The 15,690-nt window shown below is 47.6% G+C and overlaps 1 pseudogene; it reads right to left on the reverse strand.

Annotated features, from left to right (window-relative positions):
* Nucleotides 1–12,215: 12,215 nt before the first annotated feature.
* On the reverse strand, nucleotides 12,216–13,171 carry LOC147730271 (28S ribosomal RNA; annotated as a pseudogene; the record flags this gene model as incomplete).
* Between the last annotated feature and the right edge of the window lie 2,519 nt (nucleotides 13,172–15,690).

Consider the following 15,690-nt stretch of genomic DNA (forward strand, 5'->3'; position numbering starts at 1 on the left):
TGCCTACCAGCTTCAGTAAACATCCTCCCCAGCTGCAGAGCCAAAGGGCCGACCCGTCTCAGTACAAGTAATTCAAGTAATTCATAGCCTCTATTACCATGCTTCCATGGAAGGCCCCGTGCCCCTACGCTTCTCATGCAGACACTTAGGCGCTTATACACGCATCCACAGTTAGCATAGAATAGCTTCTGCCCTAGAGACCTTTCCGCCCAGATAATATGGTTCCTAAACATCAGATATCAGATATGATAGAAGTACAAGTTGATCTGACATGCCAGACTTCTGTCTCTTTCCGTCAGTATAAATGTCAAGTCCCCTGCCCCCCTCCAATCACACGTCATGCAGCTGCGCGCGCATCCAAGCTTCCGATTTCTGCTGACATTGCAACTTTTCTGTTAACGCCACCCCTTGGTGCCACCCACTTGCGTCACCTATCAGTGACGTTTCTAGCACACACCTCCAGTTCACGCCTCTTGATTACGTATTAGTACCACGTGTATACTGTTATCTTGTCTTCTCTCAACTGTTACGCCTCCTGCACTGTTGTTTATGATGTGAATTAAGTATATAAGCTATGTATTGTCAATAAAATGTAGCGCGCTCTCTCTATCCCTTCTGACACCCCTGTGGTGGTCAGAATCCGATATCCTGGTCATGACCATTCCTTTTTGAGGAATAAAACCCTTAGAAACTCTAACACCACGGACTCTGGTTTTTTCTTTCCGATCTGAGTTATTATTGATTAAGTACTTACCTGCATAGAAATTAAGAGAGTAAATTAATTATTTACGTCATTTTGGCGCCCGAACAGGGACCCCTCCCCCACCTCACGCGCCGGTTGGCGCATTGCAAGCTCTGTCCCCTGCCATCAGTTAGATGGAACCAACGCGTACCGGCAGGATTTCCTGCATCTCCCTCTGACCCACGGAGGTGACGAAGACTGCGATCAGTGCCCAGACGAGGCGGTGAGGAGTGCGGAGGATCCCGACCAGAGCCTAGCCGAAAGAAGCAAGGTCCGAGGTGTCAAGAGGCCCACCAGGTTTCCGAAGTTTTCCGAAGTTTTCCGAAGTTTTCCGAAGTCGAGCCGAGTCGAGTCCAGTCCAGTCGAGTTTTCCGAGGCCTTCTGTTTCCGTGCTTCCCGGTGAGTACCATTGCTGGGACGTATCTAGACGGGTTTGGGTACACAAGTCCGGTCTGCACTGTTTTTAGGCAGTGTATCTGTACTGTTTAGCAGTATATCTAGTATTCTGAATTTCTGCACTGTTACACCAGTGTATCTGTACTGTTTAGCAGTACATCCAGTATAGAGGGTAGTCATCTATGTCTCAAATGTTTTCTTGTGTGATTAATGTCGTGGTATGAATGCGACCGTTTAATGTGCATTATTGTGTTTCTCGTATAAACTAGCTGTAACCAGTACTAAGTAGTAAGGATTGAGTATCCAGTAATAAGTAAACAAGATGCCGTTTTTCAACAAGTTAAAACAGATAGGAACTAGGAAAGGGATACTGGAGGAAGAAATTCCTATTCCCCCTAGGGACACTCCAGGTAACTTTATGTATCATAAACATGGCATAGATGCCATATTGTATCTAGACTTATGGGCCGATTATACCAAGCATCTAGACGAAAGACACAGATGGCCTGTTACCGGAACATGGGATGCCGAGTGCATCATGAAGGTAGAAGAAGTATTATGGAAAAAGAAAGCTAGACAATCCCAGAAAGACGCCATAGAATTTTGGCGTAAGGAATCACATAAGCGTGCTGAGAAAGCACTCCGTAGAGAGGACAGACTTAAAGAATCAGAAAAGGCCCAAGAAAACGAGTTAGTTACTGAAGGGATCCGAGTAAAAACAGAACAAATAGACCGTGCCCGAAACAATCTCGTAAATGGTATGTATCTCGCGGCCGAGGGTACACCTGAGGCCCTATCAAAAATACCGAAAAACCTACCGCCACCATTAGTTCCAACTAAAGTAATGCATAAGACTACTAAAGACATATTCCTAAATTCTTATCTAGAGGATGTAGCACCAGCTTACACCAATCTGCCTGTTCGTGCCCTGCCTCCTGACAGGGACGAGGGTGGCACCTCGCCCCCAGATCATGTTCCGCCAGTACCGCGACAGACCTCCCCCGTTCCGCCAGCCCCGCCACTTCCCGCACCCAAAATTGACCTACCGAAACAAAGTCTACCTGATCCTACCAAACGACAAATTCAAGTTCAGATACAGACTCCACAGGGAGATAATGCCCAAGCGTCCGCCTCAGGAGGTGCGACCGCGGGTCTTCGGACCCCGCCATTAACACACAGATTCAATCTCAGGGATATGCAGAGGCCTCTCACGTTCAGGTCACCCCGCCTTGACGCATTAAAGGAAAACATCTCAGTTTGCAGATATGATCCAGTACCCGGAAAAAACGATCTAATGATATTGGCATCACTACGGTTAAGATCTGCTACTGATATCTTGCTATGCTATGTAGGAATGAAGGACCGTCTAGATAGAATGTATGAATTTGTTCAGACAGGGAAAGACCCTGACAGTATCAAGGATGCCATGGAGAAACAGAAGGTTGACATTCAAGCACAAATATTACGATTTTTCATAAATTGCCTAATAAGAGAACGAGACAGGCCTGGAACAGATCAAAGTGAATTAGATGCACTAAACAAGTGGGGTCAAAATATAGCCGATGGAAAACATGACAAGGGGGCTTGCATAGCCAGTATGTACAAGAAAATTAGAAAAACAGTGATAACGGTACACCAGAAAGGGAATGACAAAGCTTCCGAGGAGGAGGAAGAAGAGCTTGAAGAACCAGAAAGGACTCCAGATACTATAGCGTATGTAGGTAAGGGAACTTACCTTAGGAAAGGCATCCGTCCAGAAAGCAAGAGAGTTTTTCTCTCTGCTTTAACAAACCCGAATTCTTCTGAACACCAGTTCCAGGAGACTGATAAAAGACTACGAGAAAGAATGGGGTACCATGTACTCAATTCGATGGATGAACAAGAACTAGCCCGGTCAGCCATCTTATGGGCCGAAAATCCGGACATATATAATGATGATACCTTAGCACAGACGTTTCTAAACCTTTCCCCAGACGAACAGAAATTAGCAGGTGTATACATGATTCAGCACCTACTTACGAAATACAGAAATAAACATTCCGATCCAGGTCCCTTACACGAAACATTAGAAGCACTACTCATGGATAGATGGAGAGGTTTCAGTACCAAGTTAATACAGATAATTCTAGAACAACGACATAAATATAACACTTTCGTAAGCCCTGAATATGTTCCGGCCCCGCCTCCAGAAAGGAAAATGTACCACATGCAATGCGGTAGTGGCATTGAAAGCCAGAACCCCTTACGAGAAGTACACCCAGTTATGGGTGCGGATCACGCCTTGAAACGTGTATATGTGCACACGCCACTGACTAAGTTAGAACTGTTAGAAATGAAGAAACTAGTTCCGTGTCATGATAAAGACCCTGCAGGTTTTCACAGAGAGCTTAAAGACATGTTATTAATGGGGGATTACACGTATGATGATATCATGAAAATGTTAAAAGTACTGTTGCCCACGGGCATTTACGAGAAATTAAAGGAAAAAGAATGGGAGGTGGGGGACACAAAGATAGCATGGGCAGAAATAGAAGACGAAGAAAGCAAACGGGTCCCAGGGGTAGGCCTTGGGGACAAGACTAAAGCATTACCCGGATTAATAGTACAGGTTCTGCCAAGATTATTGACAACTAGAAAGGAAGATTGGGACGCCATCTCGTCCTGTAAACAGAAACATGATGAAGATACTAGTGACTTCTATTCCAGATTTGAGAAATGTTTCATTATAAATAGTGGCCTACAACCGAGCAGCGAGTCATATCCACACCTTTTTGTATCAAAACTAGTCGAGAACTCCCTACCATTAGTTAAAAATAGAGTGTACAAAGTTGAAAGTACTTGGCAGGCAAATACGCCATCCCAGATGTTACAAATGTTACAATATCATCAGAACAGAATTAGAGAAGAACAAGATCAGGAACAGAAACGTATGAAAGACACCAAGATGAAAATGTTAGTAGCTCAGACGGTCCCAGCCGACGGTCAGAGAAAAGGTGGGACCCAGACAAGTCACACTACAGCTTCCGTTAAAGGGACATGTAATTACTGTAAACAGCCAGGTCATTACGTACATGAATGCCCAGTCCTGAAACATAACATAGCAACAGGTAAAACTAAAGAAAGACCGCATCCGCCTAGACAAGACCAGGTCCAGCAACAGACCTCACAGAATACACAGCCTATACATGCTCCATCTCATACGGCACAGACAGTAACAGGACCACAGCCCATTGCCGCGACTCAGCAAGTTTCGCAACAGATGTACCAGTATGCCCAATCTGCATATCCAGATTACCCCCGATATACATGAAACAGCCTAGAGAGGGAAGGTGGTTTGCCTCTTATTGAAATTCCTGTAGATCAAGAAGGTCCTTATGTACACAGTCACGTATTGGGAAAAGACAGAAAGTTTTTAATTGACACAGGGGCAAGTCGCACTACAATCAGTCATAATGAAGTCCCAGGGGCACCCCTCTCAGGCTCACAGAATGTTTCCCTTGGTTTCTCAGGACAGCCTATCGTAAATTAAGTATCGGAACCAGTACCCTTGGCTGTGGGTCCATTATCACGAGTTACAGATTTGCTACTTACGAATTCATGCCCAGAAAATCTGTTAGGAATTAAAACTCTGAAGGCTCTAGGAGCTATAATATGCTGTTCCCCGGAGGGAGTTAGACTCTTTCTACGGGATTTCAAGGGTCATTATGTTTTACGAGAATTTGATGTCAGATTGAAAAATGTACCAGATCACCTATGGGCAAAAGGCCCAGCTGACGTAGGTTGTATGCATATCACTCCATACCGTGTTACACTCAAGACAGGAGTTGTTCTACCCAGAATCAGACAATACAAGTTACCACCCGATGCTGTAGTGGCTTTACTGAAAATCATTGAAGAGCTTATTGCCCAGGGAGTGGTCGTAGAGACCGACTCCAATATCTGTAATTCACCCATCATTCCAATTCTTAAACGTACTGACCCCAATGCACCGCCAGTATATCGGCTGGTGATTGATCTTCGAGAATTGAACAAATGCATTGTACCACAGTACCCTGTGGTCCCCGATATCTCTTCCCTATTGACTGCTATTGATTCAGAAGCAACGTTCTTTACTGTAATTGATCTCAAGAACGCTTTCTTCAGTGTACCTATTGATCCGGAGAGCCAATATCTCTTTGGATTCAGTTTAAATGGACGAAGTTTCAAATTTTCCCGCGCACCTCAAGGATTCACAGAAAGCCCCAGCATCTATAGTCAAGCACTGAAAAGACAACTAGATTGTATTCAAATGCCAGTTAACACAGCTTTACTGCATTACGTCGATGATCTACTGATCACCGCACGAAGTGAGCCCGAATGTGAACAAGCATCATTGACAGTTTTACATTTTCTGGCAGACAAGGGACACAAGGTGTCTCCTTCGAAGCTGCAATTCTGTGTTCAGCAAGTTGTATACTTGGGTCACTTGCTGTCCAAAGTGGGGAGACAGCTCACTCCCGATCGCATTCAGTTAATTGTAAACATGCCACGACCCCAGACACAAAAGGAAGTGCGGGCCTTCATAGGCCTCACCTCGTACTGCAGACAATGGATTCCTCAATATGCATTTCTAGCTAAACCACTCATCCAGTTAACGACGCAGGAGGCAGCAACTTCGACTGCCCTCCCTTGGACTCAGGAACATACACAAGCCTTTGAGGAATTAAAGAAAGCATTATGTCAAGCACCAGTTTTAGCGACACCATGTTACAGCAAACCGTTTACACTTTTTGTTACAGAACGTGATGGTACAGCATTGTCTGTCCTCACTCAAGATCAAGCAGGTTCACATAAGCCTTGCGCTTATTTTTCAAGTACATTGGATTCAGTAGCCCAGGCACTCCCTGCGTGCTTAAAGTCAGTAGCAGCAACAGCGTTAGCAATAAGACAGAGCGATTCAATTGTTTTAGGCCATCAGTTAACAGTACAAGTTCCACACTCTGTAGAAGTTCTTTTAAACAGAACTCAGACTCAACACTTGACTATAGCACGACTGACAGGTTACGAATTGACACTATTCCAGCCACACATAGAAATCAGACGCTGCAGCATCTTGAACCCAGCAACACTGTTACCTACCATTATGACAGATCCAGCTCCGCATGATTGCATAGAGATCATTAATGCAGTAACAAAGCCCCGACGAGATTTAACAGATGTTCCATTGACAAATCCAGACCTGACACTTTATGTGGATGGCTCATGTATGAGAACAAGTACAGGAGAGTTAGTGGCCGCATATGCAGTGACCACTGAAACTGAAGTTAAAGAAACACATCGTATTGATACACTGTCTGCTCAAGCGGCAGAGCTCATCGCTCTGACCCGAGCCTGTATTGTAGCCAAAAACAGAAATGTCAACATATACACTGATTCCCGTTATGCGTTCGGAGTTGTACACGACTTCGGCATGCTATGGCAAGAACGAGGTTTTCTGACCTCTCATGGTACCAAGATCCAACATGGTCCCCTCATTCAAGCACTGTTAGAAGCAATACATCTGCCTTCAGGAATATCCGTCATGAAGTGTAAAGCACATACTAAAGTCACAGATTCTGTTTCCCAGGGTAACGACCTGGCAGACCAGACAGCAAAACGTACAGCATTTACTAACACTCAGACAATTGATACGACAAAGACAATAGGACCGACAAATTGTATGACAGTCAGGGATCCCGCACTAGATGTTATTGATATTCAGACACACGCTACCCCAGAAGAAATAAAGAAATGGATTGAACTAGGAGGGATCCAGACAGATCAAGGTTGGATGACGAAGGGAAAATCTATATGGTTTCTCCCTGACTCTATGGTTCAAGTCATGATAAATACAGCACATAGCCCAGCACATCTAGGAGAGAAGGCGATGTTAGACAGTTTACAAAATCTTTGGAACAATAAACACTTACGAGCAGCAGCGAAACAGAAAGTGCGTACTTGCATGATCTGTTGTCAGTTCAATCCAGGTAAAAGCGTCCCTGTAGAGCAAGGTGGATTTCATCCTCCCGATCACCCTTTTGAAGTCCTCCAGATGGATTATATCCAGATGGACCGTTGTCGAGGATTTAAATATGTTCTCGTAGTTGTCTGTGCTCTGTCCCGCTGGACCGAAGCATACCCAGTCCCAGATTACACTGCTCCGACCACTGCCAAGCAGCTGGTTCGTGAATTCTTCCCACGATACGGCTTGCCTCGTGTCGTGTACTCAGATAACGGTCAGCCATTCTCATCTGCATTAATGAAAGAAGTTTCTTTATTATTGGGATACCAGTGGAAATTCCATTGTGTCCGACATCCCGAAGCCGCAGGCCTTGTAGAAAGACATAACCAGACACTAAAGATACGCCTTGCAAAAATATGTCAGGAAAAAGGGGTCGACTGGATAGTCGCCCTGCCAGTGGCACTATTCTACATGAGAATGGTTGCCCATTCGAGATCAGGGCTATCTCCGTACGAGGTGGTCTTTGGCAGACCACCGAATATGTGGGGGACGCCCATTCCGAAAAAGATTACTGATGTTGATTGTAACATGTTGACAGATTACCTTGCCTCCTTGATGTCTGCACTCCAATCATGTCGTTCACAGGTTGCTGCAGCCTTCCCTGACAACACTGATGTAAAGCCGCATGACGTCCGTCCTGGGGACCTCGTCCTAGTGCGCAATTTTGATAGAAAGAGTCCGTTGGAGCCCCGCTGGAAATCGCCGAAGACCGTCCTTCTCACCACGAGGACCGCCGTGAAGATCGAAGGGAGAAAGGGGTGGGTTCACACGAGTCATGTGAAAAAATTCTTTGGACTGAAACCTGATCGAGACTCGTCCACCCCCACCAAAGACTGTGTTGAGCCAAAAGACTTTACAGAATCTGAACGAGAAAAAACTCCCCAAGAGGAGTATCGCATGAAACTCCGATCTAGCAAGTCAGACAGTTTAATTGTTTAAGTCCTCCCCTAGGTGAATCGGTTAAATAGTTTCTGACATGTATCCCCTAGATCGAGATAGAGAGAGAGAGAGGCGAATTAAAAAACGTACATATTGTAAATCACTCCGTAGTCACTGTATAGTGACACTATTAATCATGTTTATTCTGAGTATTTTAATTATTGTTGCTAGCATCCTTTTACCTATCTACTACCCTATTTTCAAGCGTGAACAATCTGTCTATAATGTCTCTGCTGAACACACTTTTAGCAAGTTACCTCCACATGAACTCTCCTACAGACTTGCGCTGCGCAACAACACTTTTATTAATATGCTACACCATTCCCATCAAACTAATAATGCTACAGACTGCTGGATATGTGGCCGACTCCCTCCCTACCAGAATTACAAGGGAGCTCTGCCCCTCTTTCCGTACCCGTTCACTCATAATGGCTCCTGCGGCGCATGGTTTAAAATAATTAATTCCTTAGATCCTGATATTGCTGTTTTCGATGGGGGCTGGGTTTGGGGAAACCTGAACTTAGTCCTGCTCGACGTCTGTTACCCGGATACGGAGGGACTCCCCACTAGAATAGGAACTGATCTAGAAAATGAAGTGTATGGATTAGGTAACTATACAATTAGCCTTATGATTCTTACTGTTGAATCCGAAGCCGCACCTGTTATACCCACTATGTCAGTATTGCCAGTTACTGGTGAATTATGTATCAGGAAGAAAGGTTCAGTACACTTAGGTCATAGTAAATGCACTACTGTGGTCGAATTCAGCGATCATGGAAAATCGTCCTTTAAAGCTATCAGTCATTCTTACTTTGTTTGTGGTCATACCGCATACATACGTCTACCTCCAGATTGGGATGGTACCTGTTACATTGCATTCCTTCTGCCACCTGTTTTCCTAGCTCCCCCTGATTACCATAGAAATACCAATCTAGTAAAGAATAGACCCAGAAGAGATATTCCACTTGTCGACTACACAGAAACGGCATGGGAACAGTACACTGATTTTAATAAAGGATTCTTTTTCTTTTTAGGACCTGTTCAGAATAGTAAATTAATACGTAGATTAACTAGAACACTTGAAGCAGTAGTGAATGAAACTGCCTCCGCCTTAGGTAACTTAACAGAAGAGCAGTCCGCCATGCGGGTTGTTGTCCTTCAGAACCGTCTTGTTATTGACGTCATCTTGGCAGATAGAGGCGGAGCCTGTAAGGTCATCGGGTCAAGTTGCTGTGTTTTCATACCACAAAACGCACCATCTGTATATCAAGCTATTACACGTCTCCATAAAATTGCAAATCAGATACATCAGGATCCAGGCACCTGGACTTGGTCCGGTTGGTTCTGGACAACGTTAACAGCTTGGGGATGGAAGATCCTATCCTTCCTAGGCATTGGCCTAGTCCTAGTATTCAGTTGCTGCCTATGCCTGCAGTGTGGGCCAGCGATTTGTGGACTATGTGCCACCTCTTGTATTGAACATTCCAGTTTTTCCTCAAAACGTAAAAGAAAGAAAGAAGAACAAATGATGTTACAAGAACAAACTGATCGATTCATGAGGATTGAGATTTCATGAAGGGTCCGTAGGGAACAAGGAGGGAATGAGGAAATATAAAATTCTATGGTCAAGTTGTGTTCCCTAGCGCGTACCCCACCGACTCCATGTACCAGCTTAAAGTGCATGTAACTTCCCTCCTGTGCCAGCTATGAAGACGCAAATACATTTGCGTCCAACGTTAACTTGTCCTCTTTCAGACCCACCCTGAATGGGTTAAATAGTCCGTTCCTAAGTATGCTACGCCAACGTCTTTTTATAGTGTACTTTACATGTTTTTCCTGCTCTGGCAAAGTAGGCCCTGAATTTCTGCCATCGAGCCTCTTTTTCTGGCTTCTCACTATGACAGCTTCAGCCCAGGCTGCCTCTGTACCCGTGAACTCTGACTTACTTCCAGCGCGGCCCCTCGCGCTCAGCTCAGCCTGCTTTCTGCCAAGACTGACTATAACCTTCGAGTTATCTGTTCCGCTCCTCGAAAATGCATTCCTGCCTACCAGCTTCAGTAAACATCCTCCCCAGCTGCAGAGCCAAAGGGCCGACCCGTCTCAGTACAAGTAATTCAAGTAATTCATAGCCTCTATTACCATGCTTCCATGGAAGGCCCCGTGCCCCTACGCTTCTCATGCAGACACTTAGGCGCTTATACACGCATCCACAGTTAGCATAGAATAGCTTCTGCCCTAGAGACCTTTCCGCCCAGATAATATGGTTCCTAAACATCAGATATCAGATATGATAGAAGTACAAGTTGATCTGACATGCCAGACTTCTGTCTCTTTCCGTCAGTATAAATGTCAAGTCCCCTGCCCCCCTCCAATCACACGTCATGCAGCTGCGCGCGCATCCAAGCTTCCGATTTCTGCTGACATTGCAACTTTTCTGTTAACGCCACCCCTTGGTGCCACCCACTTGCGTCACCTATCAGTGACGTTTCTAGCACACACCTCCAGTTCACGCCTCTTGATTACGTATTAGTACCACGTGTATACTGTTATCTTGTCTTCTCTCAACTGTTACGCCTCCTGCACTGTTGTTTATGATGTGAATTAAGTATATAAGCTATGTATTGTCAATAAAATGTAGCGCGCTCTCTCTATCCCTTCTGACACCCCTGTGGTGGTCAGAATCCGATATCCTGGTCATGACCATTCCTTTTTGAGGAATAAAACCCTTAGAAACTCTAACACCACGGACTCTGGTTTTTTCTTTCCGATCTGAGTTATTATTGATTAAGTACTTACCTGCATAGAAATTAAGAGAGTAAATTAATTATTTACGTCATTACATTGAGATAGAGAGGGGACGGGCGCGCCAAAGACTTAGCGCCCGCCATTTTGAAAGTATTTCATACTGGTTGTAAATATATTTCTTTAGATCAATATTCACCGTTTGCCAAGCCTGATTTTACAATTCGCCCTTTATGGACGTACTATTTCATGGATTTAATGGAATGAGCAAAACAAAAAAGATGTAGCCGTGGATCGGCATCTGGCAACCATTCATAGGTTGCTAACACCCTCATTACCCTCCCATTAATGACAAACAGACAACAAAAGAAAATTCCAACGCACTTGTTGCGCAATTCAATAAACTGGAGAAGTTATACGAAAGAGAAACACGCAAGTGGTGGGAGGGCACTTCGTTACAGAGCTACTTAGAAGTACAGAGAGTACCTCGAGGCTTGTGCATAAACACTGTCCCAGCGTATGAAAACCCTGACCCCTTATTGCTAGAGGCATGGGCGACACATACAGCACTATCATGCAAAGGCATGCTTGAAATATTGGTGCAATTAGCATGGATTGACCGGGACAAGACTTTGAAAGAAATTGAATTATTGGTTTAAGAGTTGTCAAAGGACACGGATAAAGAACAGCAAGACCTGCTAAGAGAAACAATGAAAAAACGGTTAAGCAAATATGAGACGAAAATAAAAAATCGGAAACAAGAGAAATTCGACCGAGTTGAAAGGGATTACGCAATGGGACGCATGTTAACTTTTGCTAAAAAATATGAGCAGACACGCAAAGAATTAGCCGCAAAAAGCAAAATAACAACAGAACCACCCCCAAGAGTTGAGACCTCTGAATCAGAAGTGACAGAAGGTGAATTATCAGGAGAAGAAACAGCTAGCACCTCTAGGAGACCATCCAAGACCCCTTTTCAACAGGCAGCCAGGCGACCAGATGGCCTGCGACAACGTAGTGCCCAGATGGCCTGGGAGGCTGCCGTACCCAGTCGCCCTTGCAGTCCGGCGAGGGTGGCCAGGCGCACCAAGGCAGACGCTCTGGAGCTTCCTTCCCCCGGGTGGCTGCTGCTCACCTCCCTGCCCGGGAGCAGCGGGCCATCTGGTCACCCTGCTGACCCGCAAGGGATGGTGGCCCCCGTCCCCGCACCCCGGTGGGGCAGGGACAGGAGGGGGAGGCAGCCTCCCACGGACCCGTGTTACCCCCTCCGCGTCCCTCCTGTCGGCCCGCGGCAGAGGGACCCACCCCTGGGTGTGGTGGAGGGAGGCGTCCGCGGGCACCCATGCACGGAGAGACAAAAGCTTGGCTTAGAGGATGACTTTCAATAGATCGCAGCGAGGTAGCTGCTCTGCTACTTACGAAACCCTGACCCAGAATCAGGTCGTCTACGAATGATTTAGCACCGGGTGTCCCACGAACATGCGGCGCACTAAGGGCGATGGAGGCGGCCCCCTTCCGTCCACGCTCCGGTCCCCAAGCGAGCGGCTCTACGCACCGGCCCCCCGAGAGAGGCCGGCTATCCCAGGCCAACCGAGGCTCCACGGCACTGCGGTATCGTTACGGTTTAGGGGGGATTCTGACTTAGAGGCGTTCAGTCATAATCCCACAGATGGTAGCTTCGCCCCATTAGCTCCTCAGCCAAGCACATACACCAAATGTCTGAACCTGAGGTTCCTCTCGTACTGAGCAGAATTACTATTGCAACAACACATCATCAGTAGGGTAAAACTAACTTGTCTCACGACGGTCTAAACCCAGCTCACGTTCCCTATTAGTGGGTGAACAATCCAACGCTTGGTGAATTCTGCTTCACAATGATAGGAAGAGCCGACATCGAAGGATCAAAAAGTGACGTTGCTATGAACACTTGGCCGCCACAAGCCAGTTATCCCTGTGGTAACTTTTCTGACACCTCCTGCTTGAAACCCAAAAAGTCAGAAGGATCGTGAGGCCCCGCTTTCACGGTCTGTATTCATACTGAAAATCGATATCAAGCGAGCTTTTGCCCTTCTGCTCTGCGGGAGGTTTCTGTCCTCCCTGAGCTCGCCTTAGGACACCTGCGTTATCGTTTGACAGGTGTACCGCCCCAGTCAAACTGCCCACCTGCCACCTGCCCCCCGCCTCACCGGGTAAGTGAAAAAATAATAAGAGTAGTGGTATTTCACCGGCTGCCCGAGGGCCTCCCACTTATCCTACACCTCTCATGTCTCTTCACAGTGCCAGACTAGAGTCCAGCCAAGCCCGTTCCCTTGGCTGTGGTTTCGCTAGATAGTAGGTAGGGACAGTGGGAATCTCGTTCATCCATTCATGCGCGTCACTAATTAGATGACGAGGCATTTGGCTATTTTGTACCACCATACGGTGGCCCCTTCTGGGTTATTAATTGTGCTGCCCATCAGCGTAGTTCGCTTCCAACAACAACACTTGCTCCGGAGTACAGCCACTAAATTGCATGCTGTCCTCACGGAACTGGGAGTTGGAGAGCGTAGCCAGTTTGTCAAGTCCAGTAAGTCAGTAAGGAGGAGGTTTTTTGAAAAGACAGCGCCCCCTTTCGCCATCTTAACGGGGTTTTGTTTAACCAGGAACTACCCCATCTGGTATTGTGTTAGTTTGCTTCACCACTTCTCTAAAACCTTGTTTGGCCTGTCTCCATAGACTTCCTCTGCCGAGTCAGTACTAAAGAGTCAATTACCGGCGGGACCACAAGGGTAAAGGCCACTGCAACTGAGAATAGATTAAGAGAGTTACATCTATCCCCACCCCATTTCTCTCTATCACCATGATAGTACCTTGTTTAGCCTGTCTCCATAGACTTCCCTCCGCAGAGTCCAGTACTATGGAGCAGTTACCAGCGGGACCACTTGGAGGTAAAGGCCACTATGACTGAGAATAGGATTAAGAGAGTCATAGTTACTCCCGCCAAAAAAAAGCAGTTACCAGCGGGACCACTTGGAGGTAAAGGCCACTATGACTGAGAATAGGATTAAGAGAGTCATAGTTACTCCCGCCAAACAAAAAACAGTTACCAGCGGGACCACTTGGAGGTAATCAATCAATCAATCAATCAAAGACATTTATAGAGCGCTCTACTTACCCGGAGGGTCTCAAGGCGCTAGGGGGGGGGGTGCTGCTACTGCTCGAACAGCCTGGTCTTGAGCTTCTTCCTGAAGGAGAGGTGGTCTTGGGTCAGGCGCAGGTCGGTCGGGAGGGAGTTCCAGGTCTTGGCGGCCAGGTAGGAGAAGGACCTTCCTCCTGTTGTCGTTCTTCGGATGCGGGGGACGGCAGCGAGGGCGTGACTGGCTGATCGGAGGTGGCGTTTGGGAGCGTAGAAGTTGATGCGGTTGTTGAGGTAGCTCGGGCGTTGATCGTGTAGGGCTTTGTGTGCGTGGGTGAGGAGACGGAAGGTGATTCTTTTGTTGACGGGGAGCCAGTGCAGGTCTCTCAGATGTCCGGAGATGTGGCTGTGTCGTGGGATGTCGAGGATGAGTCTGGCTGAGGTGTTCTGGATCCGCTGGAGTCTCTTCTGGAGCTTGGCGGTGGTTCCGGCATAGAGGGCGTTGCCGTAGTCCAGTCGGCTGGTGACGAGGGCCTGGGTGACCGTCTTCCTGGTCTCGGTGGGGATCCACTGGAAGATCTTCCGTAGCATGCGCAGGATGTTGAAGCACGACGAGGAGACGGCGTTGACTTGTCTGGTCATGGAGAGGGAGGAGTCCAGGATGAAGCCCAGGTTGCGTGCGTGGTCTGTCGGTTTGGGTGCGGTGCCCAGGGCGGGGGGCCACCAGGAGTCGTCCCAGGCGGAGGGCGAGGAGCCCAGGATGAGGACTTCCGTCTTGTCTGAGTTCAGTTTCAGGCGGCTGGTCGTCATCCACTCGGCTACGTCTTTCATCCCTTCGTGAAGGTTGGCTCTGGCGGCGGCGGGGTCGTTGGTCAGGGAGAGGATCAGCTGGGTGTTCTCGGCGTGGGAGATGATGTTGAGGTTGTGTTGGCGTGTGATGGCCGCGAGGGGGCTCATGTAGACGTTGAAGAGGGTGGGGCTCAGCGAGGATCCTTGAGGGACGCCGCAGATGACTTCGGTGGCCTTTGACATGTACGGTGGTAGCCGGACTCTCTGTGTTCTTCCGTCGAGGAAGGAGATGATCCATTCCAGTGCCTTCTCCTGGATCCCGACGTTGCTGAGGCGCTGCACTAGGGTGCGGTGGCAGACAGTGTTGAATGCCGCGGAGAGGTCTAGGAGGATGAGGGCCGCTGTTTCTCCGTTGTCCATCAGGGCTCGGATGTCATCGGTGGCAACGATGAGGGCGGTCTCGGTGCTGTGGTTGGCTCGGAAGCCAGACTGTGAGGGGTCGAGGGATCCATTCGTCTCGAGGAAGGCGGCCAGCTGTTTGTTGACGGTCTTCTCGATGACTTTGGCTGGAAACGGGAGGAGCGAGATGGGGCGGTAATTCTTGAGTTCGGTGGGGTCCGCTGTTGGTTTCTTTAGTAGAGCGCTGAGTTCGGCGTGCTTCCAGCTTTCCGGGAAGGTGGCGGTGTCGAAGGAGGTGTTGATGATGTCCCGCAGGTGGGGTGCGATGATCGCGTCGGCCTTGTTGAAGATGTGGCGAGGGCAGGGGTCGGTCGGAGATCCGGAGTGGATGGAGTTCATCATGCGGACGGTGTCTTCGGTGCTGATCGGAGTCCAGGCGCGGAGGGTGGTGGTGGGGGGCGTTGGTGCGGTCGTGGTGTGCGTCGGTTGAGTGCTGAAGCTGTTGTGTATGTCCGCGATCTTGTTGTG

This window comes from Lissotriton vulgaris, chromosome 2_1 (assembly GCF_964263255.1).
Source record: "Lissotriton vulgaris chromosome 2_1, aLisVul1.2, whole genome shotgun sequence".
Classification (NCBI taxonomy): Eukaryota; Metazoa; Chordata; class Amphibia; order Caudata; family Salamandridae; genus Lissotriton; species Lissotriton vulgaris.